Source organism: Lissotriton vulgaris, chromosome 7 (assembly GCF_964263255.1).
Source record: "Lissotriton vulgaris chromosome 7, aLisVul1.2, whole genome shotgun sequence".
NCBI classification, from domain to species: Eukaryota; Metazoa; Chordata; class Amphibia; order Caudata; family Salamandridae; genus Lissotriton; species Lissotriton vulgaris.
In genome coordinates, this window is record NC_141695.1 from 1390178058 (window position 1) to 1390188057 (window position 10000).

Sequence of the window (10000 nt, forward strand, 5' to 3'; positions counted from 1 at the left end):
ACATTTTTGACCATTGGCTCAGATTTGAATGCGTACTGGCCATCTGAGCATCTCTGCCAGGCCACCCTATGTCTAGAGACTGTAGATTTAGAGAGTTTATAAACATTGTCAGTTCATCAATAAAGTGTGCTCGCTTCGGCAGCACATATACTAAAATTGGAACGATACAGAGAAGATTAGCATGGCCCGTGCGCAAGGATGACACGCAAATTCGTGAAGCGTTCCATATTTTTAACAGCTTTCAGGAGAGAAATCTTTTTTGTTTTCAAGACTAATTGAAAAAATAAAGCAGGTCCCAGTGCTGTCCCCGTAATATGTATTTTTCAATTAGTCTCTCCTCAACATTTTTAATGTATTTGCTTTGCAGTAAAGAAGGTGCGCTCTATGTTCAGCTGCATTTAGCAAGGAAGCCTGCAGGACTTCTGGGACTTTTCTTTCTCTTTTTTAGCCTCACTGTCATTATTCTTCACCACCCCCAAATCTATACTGCTGCAGTGTTGTGTTGCTTTGTGGGAAGCAGGACAAAGAGAAGGGCAGGGCCTATGCAAATGAAGGCCTCAGGGATGTCTGGGAGTGCCTTTTTAGCAGTATTGTTAAAGTCCACCTTGCAACCGGATTGGTCGGGTAAGCTGAAAAACACCATGCCAGATTGGGCACCAGGTGTCTAGGCGCTTGGAGGACATATTGGGTCTACATCCCTCAGTTTCTGAGGTCCAAGAAATGTTCACCCTCTACCCTAATAGAGAGGTCTTGGCCGATCGTGGCTGAGAGGGGAAGAAGGTAGCAGTGCAAGATGCTTATGGTCCTTCTCTAATAATGGACCAACTTTCTCTCTCTCCTTACCTGTGGTTCTGCCTGGCTACTGGGGCTACCAGTTGTAAGCCTGCAGCCCACAGGGAGTTGGTTTGTTCCTCTCACACATGTAAATGGGTAAGCATTCAAGTGCACACACCTGCCTACGTCCACAGACCCTCGCGCACACACACTTTTGTCAACAAGCTTTTTCGCAATTAAGAGTATCAGGGACCCATGTTGAAATACAAAAGCAGCACACCACGTGACGGCCATCACATAGAGTCCAGCAGCAAATGGGAAACGTTTAACTAGCTGTGGTCCTATTACTTGCGCTCTACCGTGGAACAACTGCTGGATGAGTCCTGCTGGAGAATATTGAACCTACAACAAGTCTGAGGTAAATAAAAATTCCACAGGAATATAATCAAACAGGGACCTACAACCCTTCCGAGCCAGATAGGAGTCGAACCTACAATCTTCTGATCCGTAGTCAGACGCGTTATCCATTGCGCCACTGGCCCTATGTAGACTTACGCATCCTTTTGTCCTTAAGTGGGCTAGAAAGTGTGTGTATGTGTGTGTGAAGGCACAAGGAAACCCATCTGACCTCCTGGAAGTCTGTTCTGTGAGGTTTTCCCAAGTTTTACAAAGGACTTTAGGAGAAGGAAGCACCTAAAAGCTAGGCGAAATGGTCCTAGATCCAAGGAAATCTTTTAGATCAGGCTCAGTTTCTTAAATAGTTTGCATTAACATAATCAGTTCCAGGTCTGTGTGGGGCTGAGCTTGAGAACTCCTTAGTAAGTAGGCGTTTACAACAATAAGGGGTTTAATATTACAACACAGGTGAACATTCAGACACATTATCATAAGCTCACCTTGTCCAGGGACCCAAGCATGCTGCCTTTCCACTCTCAGAGCCCTTCACCTAACCTACTGTGCAGCTGTTTCACCTTTAATATCACTGTTCCACAGGCAGCGTGACGTCACAATGCTCCTTGTCTGTAGCCCGACCCAGGAGCCTTTGCAAACCTGGTATAATCTACATACTTACGGTGTGTTTAGTCTTGGACCACAAATGCAGTGAAGAATAATGGATTGCTACTCTTCATACATTTTTGACCATTGGCTCAGATTTGAATGCGTACTGGCCATCTGAGCATCTCTGCCAGGCCACCCTATGTCTAGAGACTGTAGATTTAGAGAGTTTATAAACATTGTCAGTTCATCAATAAAGTGTGCTCGCTTCGGCAGCACATATACTAAAATTGGAACGATACAGAGAAGATTAGCATGGCCCCTGCGCAAGGATGACACGCAAATTCGTGAAGCGTTCCATATTTTTAACAGCTTTCAGGAGAGAAATCTTTTTTGTTTTCAAGACTAATTGAAAAAATAAAGCAGGTCCCAGTGCTGTCCCCGTAATATGTATTTTTCAATTAGTCTCTCCTCAACATTTTTAATGTATTTGCTTTGCAGTAAAGAAGGTGCGCTCTATGTTCAGCTGCATTTAGCAAGGAAGCCTGCAGGACTTCTGGGACTTTTCTTTCTCTTTTTTAGCCTCACTGTCATTATTCTTCACCACCCCCAAATCTATACTGCTGCAGTGTTGTGTTGCTTTGTGGGAAGCAGGACAAAGAGAAGGGCAGGGCCTATGCAAATGAAGGCCTCAGGGATGTCTGGGAGTGCCTTTTTAGCAGTATTGTTAAAGTCCACCTTGCAACCGGATTGGTCGGGTAAGCTGAAAAACACCATGCCAGATTGGGCACCAGGTGTCTAGGCGCTTGGAGGACATATTGGGTCTATATCCCTCAGTTTCTGAGGTCCAAGAAATGTTCACCCTCTACCCTAATAGAGAGGTCTTGGCCGATCGTGGCTGAGAGGGGAAGAAGGTAGCAGTGCAAGATGCTTATGGTCCTTCTCTTATAATGGACCAACTTTCTCTCTCTCCTTACCTGTGGTTCTGCCTGGCTACTGGGGCTACCAGTTGTAAGCCTGCAGCCCACAGGGAGTTGGCTTGTTCCTCTCACACATGTAAATGGGTAAGCATTCAAGTGCACACACCTGCCTACGTCCACAGACCCTCGCGCACACACACTTTTGTCAACAAGCTTTTTGGCAATTAAGAGTATCAGGGACCCATGTTGAAATACAAAAGCAGCACACCACGTGACGGCCATCACATAGAGTCCAGCAGCAAATGGGAAACGTTTAACTAGCTGTGGTCCTATTACTTGCGCTCTACCGTGGAACAACTGCTGGATGAGTCCTGCTGGAGAATATTGAACCTACAACAAGTCTGAGGTAAATAAAAATTCCACAGGAATATAATCAAACAGGGACCTACAACCCTTCCGAGCCAGATAGGAGTCGAACCTACAATCTTCTGATCCGTAGTCAGACGCGTTATCCATTGCGCCACTGGCCCTATGTAGACTTACGCATCCTTTTGTCCTTAAGTGGGCTAGAAAGTGTGTGTATGTGTGTGTGAAGGCACAAGGAAACCCATCTGACCTCCTGGAAGTCTGTTCTGTGAGGTTTTCCCAAGTTTTACAAAGGACTTTAGGAGAAGGAAGCACCTAAAAGCTAGGCGAAATGGTCCTAGATCCAAGGAAATCTTTTAGATCAGGCTCAGTTTCTTAAATAGTTTGCATTAACATAATCAGTTCCAGGTCTGTGTGGGGCTGAGCTTGAGAACTCCTTAGTAAGTAGGCGTTTACAACAATAAGGGGTTTAATATTACAACACAGGTGAACATTCAGACACATTATCATAAGCTCACCTTGTCCAGGGACCCAAGCATGCTGCCTTTCCACTCTCAGAGCCCTTCACCTAACCTACTGTGCAGCTGTTTCACCTTTAATATCACTGTTCCACAGGCAGCGTGACGTCACAATGCTCCTTGTCTGTAGCCCGACCCAGGAGCCTTTGCAAACCTGGTATAATCTACATACTTACGGTGTGTTTAGTCTTGGACCACAAATGCAGTGAAGAATAATGGATTGCTACTCTTCATACATTTTTGACCATTGGCTCAGATTTGAATGCGTACTGGCCATCTGAGCATCTCTGCCAGGCCACCCTATGTCTAGAGACTGTAGATTTAGAGAGTTTATAAACATTGTCAGTTCATCAATAAAGTGTGCTCGCTTCGGCAGCACATATACTAAAATTGGAACGATACAGAGAAGATTAGCATGGCCCCTGCGCAAGGATGACACGCAAATTCGTGAAGCGTTCCATATTTTTAACAGCTTTCAGGAGAGAAATCTTTTTTGTTTTCAAGACTAATTCAAAAAATAAAGCAGGTCCCAGTGCTGTCCCCGTAATATGTATTTTTCAATTAGTCTCTCCTCAACATTTTTAATGTATTTGCTTTGCAGTAAAGAAGGTGCGCTCTATGTTCAGCTGCATTTAGCAAGGAAGCCTGCAGGACTTCTGGGACTTTTCTTTCTCTTTTTTAGCCTCACTGTCATTATTCTTCACCACCCCCAAATCTATACTGCTGCAGTGTTGTGTTGCTTTGTGGGAAGCAGGACAAAGAGAAGGGCAGGGCCTATGCAAATGAAGGCCTCAGGGATGTCTGGGAGTGCCTTTTTAGCAGTATTGTTAAAGTCCACCTTGCAACCGGATTGGTCGGGTAAGCTGAAAAACACCATGCCAGATTGGGCACCAGGTGTCTAGGCGCTTGGAGGACATATTGGGTCTACATCCCTCAGTTTCTGAGGTCCAAGAAATGTTCACCCTCTACCCTAATAGAGAGGTCTTGGCCGATCGTAGCTGAGAGGGGAAGAAGGTAGCAGTGCAAGATGCTTATGGTCCTTCTCTAATAATGGACCAACTTTCTCTCTCTCCTTACCTGTGGTTCTGCCTGGCTACTGGGGCTACCAGTTGTAAGCCTGCAGCCCACAGGGAGTTGGTTTGTTCCTCTCACACATGTAAATGGGTAAGCATTCAAGTGCACACACCTGCCTACGTCCACAGACCCTCGCGCACACACACTTTTGTCAACAAGCTTTTTCGCAATTAAGAGTATCAGGGACCCATGTTGAAATACAAAAGCAGCACACCACATGACGGCCATCACATAGAGTCCAGCAGCAAATGGGAAACGTTTAACTAGCTGTGGTCCTATTACTTGCGCTCTACCGTGGAACAACTGCTGGATGAGTCCTGCTGGAGAATATTGAACCTACAACAAGTCTGAGGTAAATAAAAATTCCACAGGAATATAATCAAACAGGGACCTACAACCCTTCCGAGCCAGATAGGAGTCGAACCTACAATCTTCTGATCCGTAGTCAGACGCGTTATCCATTGCGCCACTGGCCCTATGTAGACTTATGCATCCTTTTGTCCTTAAGTGGGCTAGAAAGTGTGTGTATGTGTGTGTGAAGGCACAAGGAAACCCATCTGACCTCCTGGAAGTCTGTTCTGTGAGGTTTTCCCAAGTTTTACAAAGGACTTTAGGAGAAGGAAGCACCTAAAAGCTAGGCGAAATGGTCCTAGATCCAAGGAAATCTTTTAGATCAGGCTCAGTTTCTTAAATAGTTTGCATTAACATAATCAGTTCCAGGTCTGTGTGGGGCTGAGCTTGAGAACTCCTTAGTAAGTAGGCGTTTACAACAATAAGGGGTTTAATATTACAACACAGGTGAACATTCAGACACATTATCATAAGCTCACCTTGTCCAGGGACCCAAGCATGCTGCCTTTCCACTCTCAGAGCCCTTCACCTAACCTACTGTGCAGCTGTTTCACCTTTAATATCACTGTTCCACAGGCAGCGTGACGTCACAATGCTCCTTGTCTGTAGCCCGACCCAGGAGCCTTTGCAAACCTGGTATAATCTACATACTTACGGTGTGTTTAGTCTTGGACCACAAATGCAGTGAAGAATAATGGATTGCTACTCTTCATACATTTTTGACCATTGGCTCAGATTTGAATGCGTACTGGCCATCTGAGCATCTCTGCCAGGCCACCCTATGTCTAGAGACTGTAGATTTAGAGAGTTTATAAACATTGTCAGTTCATCAATAAAGTGTGCTCGCTTCGGCAGCACATATACTAAAATTGGAACGATACAGAGAAGATTAGCATGGCCCCTGCGCAAGGATGACACGCAAATTCGTGAAGCGTTCCATATTTTTAACAGCTTTCAGGAGAGAAATCTTTTTTGTTTTCAAGACTAATTGAAAAAATAAAGCAGGTCCCAGTGCTGTCCCCGTAATATGTATTTTTCAATTAGTCTCTCCTCAACATTTTTAATGTATTTGCTTTGCAGTAAAGAAGGTGCGCTCTATGTTCAGCTGCATTTAGCAAGGAAGCCTGCAGGACTTCTGGGACTTTTCTTTCTCTTTTTTAGCCTCACTGTCATTATTCTTCACCACCCCCAAATCTATACTGCTGCAGTGTTGTGTTGCTTTGTGGGAAGCAGGACAAAGAGAAGGGCAGGGCCTATGCAAATGAAGGCCTCAGGGATGTCTGGGAGTGCCTTTTTAGCAGTATTGTTAAAGTCCACCTTGCAACCGGATTGGTCGGGTAAGCTGAAAAACACCATGCCAGATTGGGCACCAGGTGTCTAGGCGCTTGGAGGACATATTGGGTCTACATCCCTCAGTTTCTGAGGTCCAAGAAATGTTCACCCTCTACCCTAATAGAGAGGTCTTGGCCGATCGTGCCGATCGTGGCTGAGAGGGGAAGAAGGTAGCAGTGCAAGATGCTTATGGTCCTTCTCTAATAATGGACCAACTTTTTCTCTCTCCTTACCTGTGGTTCTGCCTGGCTACTGGGGCTACCAGTTGTAAGCCTGCAGCCCACAGGGAGTTGGTTTGTTCCTCTCACACATGTAAATGGGTAAGTATTCAAGTGCACACACCTGCCTACGTCCACAGACCCTCGCGCACACACACTTTTGTCAACAAGCTTTTTCGCAATTAAGAGTATCAGGGACCCATGTTGAAATACAAAAGCAGCACACCACGTGACGGCCATCACATAGAGTCCAGCAGCAAATGGGAAACGTTTAACTAGCTGTGGTCCTATTACTTGCGCTCTACCGTGGAACAACTGCTGGATGAGTCCTGCTGGAGAATATTGAACCTACAACAAGTCTGAGGTAAATAAAAATTCCACAGGAATATAATCAAACAGGGACCTACAACCCTTCCGAGCCAGATAGGAGTCGAACCTACAATCTTCTGATCCGTAGTCAGACGCGTTATCCATTGCGCCACTGGCCCTATGTAGACTTACACATCCTTTTGTCCTTAAGTGGGCTAGAAAGTGTGTGTATGTGTGTGTGAAGGCACAAGGAAACCCATCTGACCTCCTGGAAGTCTGTTCTGTGAGGTTTTCCCAAGTTTTACAAAGGACTTTAGGAGAAGGAAGCACCTAAAAGCTAGGCGAAATGGTCCTAGATCCAAGGAAATCTTTTAGATCAGGCTCAGTTTCTTAAATAGTTTGCATTAACATAATCAGTTCCAGGTCTGTGTGGGGCTGAGCTTGAGAACTCCTTAGTAAGTAGGCGTTTACAACAATAAGGGGTTTAATATTACAACACAGGTGAACATTCAGACACATTATCATAAGCTCACCTTGTCCAGGGACCCAAGCATGCTGCCTTTCCACTCTCAGAGCCCTTCACCTAACCTACTGTGCAGCTGTTTCACCTTTAATATCACTGTTCCACAGGCAGCGTGACGTCACAATGCTCCTTGTCTGTAGCCCGACCCAGGAGCCTTTGCAAACCTGGTATAATCTACATACTTACGGTGTGTTTAGTCTTGGACCACAAATGCAGTGAAGAATAATGGATTGCTACTCTTCATACATTTTTGACCATTGGCTCAGATTTGAATGCGTACTGGCCATCTGAGCATCTCTGCCAGGCCACCCTATGTCTAGAGACTGTAGATTTAGAGAGTTTATAAACATTGTCAGTTCATCAATAAAGTGTGCTCGCTTCGGCAGCACATATACTAAAATTGGAACGATACAGAGAAGATTAGCATGGCCCCTGCGCAAGGATGACACGCAAATTCGTGAAGCGTTCCATATTTTTAACAGCTTTCAGGAGAGAAATCTTTTTTGTTTTCAAGACTAATTGAAAAAATAAAGCAGGTCCCAGTGCTGTCCCCGTAATATGTATTTTTCAATTAGTCTCTCCTCAACATTTTTAATGTATTTGCTTTGCAGTAAAGAAGGTGCGCTCTATGTTCAGCTGCATTTAGCAAGGAAGCCTGCAGGACTTCTGGGACTTTTCTTTCTCTTTTTTAGCCTCACTGTCATTATTCTTCACCACCCCCAAATCTATACTGCTGCAGTGTTGTGTTGCTTTGTGGGAAGCAGGACAAAGAGAAGGGCAGGGCCTATGCAAATGAAGGCCTCAGGGATGTCTGGGAGTGCCTTTTTAGCAGTATTGTTAAAGTCCACCTTGCAACCGGATTGGTCGGGTAAGCTGAAAAACACCATGCCAGATTGGGCACCAGGTGTCTAGGCGCTTGGAGGACATATTGGGTCTACATCCCTCAGTTTCTGAGGTCCAAGAAATGTTCACCCTCTACCCTAATAGAGAGGTCTTGGCCGATCGTGGCTGAGAGGGGAAGAAGGTAGCAGTGCAAGATGCTTATGGTCCTTCTCTAATAATGGACCAACTTTCTCTCTCTCCTTACCTGTGGTTCTGCCTGGCTACTGGGGCTACCAGTTGTAAGCCTGCAGCCCACAGGGAGTTGGTTTGTTCCTCTCACACATGTAAATGGGTAAGCATTCAAGTGCACACACCTGCCTACGTCCACAGACCCTCGCGCACACACACTTTTGTCAACAAGCTTTTTCGCAATTAAGAGTATCAGGGACCCATGTTGAAATACAAAAGCAGCACACCACGTGACGGCCATCACATAGAGTCCAGCAGCAAATGGGAAACGTTTAACTAGCTGTGGTCCTATTACTTGCGCTCTACCGTGGAACAACTGCTGGATGAGTCCTGCTGGAGAATATTGAACCTACAACAAGTCTGAGGTAAATAAAAATTCCACAGGAATATAATCAAACAGGGACCTACAACCCTTCCGAGCCAGATAGGAGTCGAACCTACAATCTTCTGATCCGTAGTCAGACGCGTTATCCATTGCGCCACTGGCCCTATGTAGACTTACGCATCCTTTTGTCCTTAAGTGGGCTAGAAAGTGTGTGTATGTGTGTGTGAAGGCACAAGGAAACCCATCTGACCTCCTGGAAGTCTGTTCTGTGAGGTTTTCCCAAGTTTTACAAAGGACTTTAGGAGAAGGAAGCACCTAAAAGCTAGGCGAAATGGTCCTAGATCCAAGGAAATCTTTTAGATCAGGCTCAGTTTCTTAAATAGTTTGCATTAACATAATCAGTTCCAGGTCTGTGTGGGGCTGAGCTTGAGAACTCCTTAGTAAGTAGGCGTTTACAACAATAAGGGGTTTAATATTACAACACAGGTGAACATTCAGACACATTATCATACGCTCACCTTGTCCAGGGACCCAAGCATGCTGCCTTTCCACTCTCAGAGCCCTTCACCTAACCTACTGTGCAGCTGTTTCACCTTTAATATCACTGTTCCACAGGCAGCGTGACGTCACAATGCTCCTTGTCTGTAGCCCGACCCAGGAGCCTTTGCAAACCTGGTATAATCTACATACTTACGGTGTGTTTAGTCTTGGACCACAAATGCAGTGAAGAATAATGGATTGCTACTCTTCATACATTTTTGACCATTGGCTCAGATTTGAATGCGTACTGGCCATCTGAGCATCTCTGCCAGGCCACCCTATGTCTAGAGACTGTAGATTTAGAGAGTTTATAAACATTGTCAGTTCATCAATAAAGTGTGCTCGCTTCGGCAGCACATATACTAAAATTGGAACGATACAGAGAAGATTAGCATGGCCCCTGCGCAAGGATGACACGCAAATTCGTGAAGCGTTCCATATTTTTAACAGCTTTCAGGAGAGAAATCTTTTTTGTTTTCAAGACTAATTGAAAAAATAAAGCAGGTCCCAGTGCTGTCCCCGTAATATGTATTTTTCAATTAGTCTCTCCTCAACATTTTTAATGTATTTGCTTTGCAGTAAAGAAGGTGCGCTCTATGTTCAGCTGCATTTAGCAAGGAAGCCTGCAGGACTTCTGGGACTTTTCTTTCTCTTTTTTTAGCCTCACTGTCATTATTCTTCAC

At 45.0% G+C, this 10000-nt stretch overlaps 6 non-coding genes across 6 annotated transcripts; all 6 read left to right on the forward strand.

Moving 5' to 3' along the window:
• Nucleotides 1–126: 126 nt before the first annotated feature.
• Nucleotides 127–233, forward strand: LOC147704764 (U6 spliceosomal RNA). The gene has a single exon (XR_015298370.1). It is a non-coding gene; the product is annotated as a U6 spliceosomal RNA (small nuclear RNA).
• A 1797-nt stretch (nucleotides 234–2030) lies between these two features.
• On the forward strand, nucleotides 2031–2137 carry LOC147704765 (U6 spliceosomal RNA). Its single transcript, XR_015297742.1, has one exon. It is a non-coding gene; the product is annotated as a U6 spliceosomal RNA (small nuclear RNA).
• A 1797-nt stretch (nucleotides 2138–3934) lies between these two features.
• On the forward strand, nucleotides 3935–4041 carry LOC147704766 (U6 spliceosomal RNA). Its single transcript, XR_015297743.1, has one exon. It is a non-coding gene; the product is annotated as a U6 spliceosomal RNA (small nuclear RNA).
• Nucleotides 4042–5838: 1797 nt separating this feature from the next.
• Nucleotides 5839–5945, forward strand: LOC147704767 (U6 spliceosomal RNA). Its single transcript, XR_015297744.1, has one exon. It is a non-coding gene; the product is annotated as a U6 spliceosomal RNA (small nuclear RNA).
• A 1806-nt stretch (nucleotides 5946–7751) lies between these two features.
• On the forward strand, nucleotides 7752–7858 carry LOC147704768 (U6 spliceosomal RNA). The gene has a single exon (XR_015297746.1). It is a non-coding gene; the product is annotated as a U6 spliceosomal RNA (small nuclear RNA).
• Nucleotides 7859–9655: 1797 nt separating this feature from the next.
• Nucleotides 9656–9762, forward strand: LOC147704769 (U6 spliceosomal RNA). Its single transcript, XR_015297747.1, has one exon. It is a non-coding gene; the product is annotated as a U6 spliceosomal RNA (small nuclear RNA).
• Nucleotides 9763–10000: the final 238 nt, after the last annotated feature.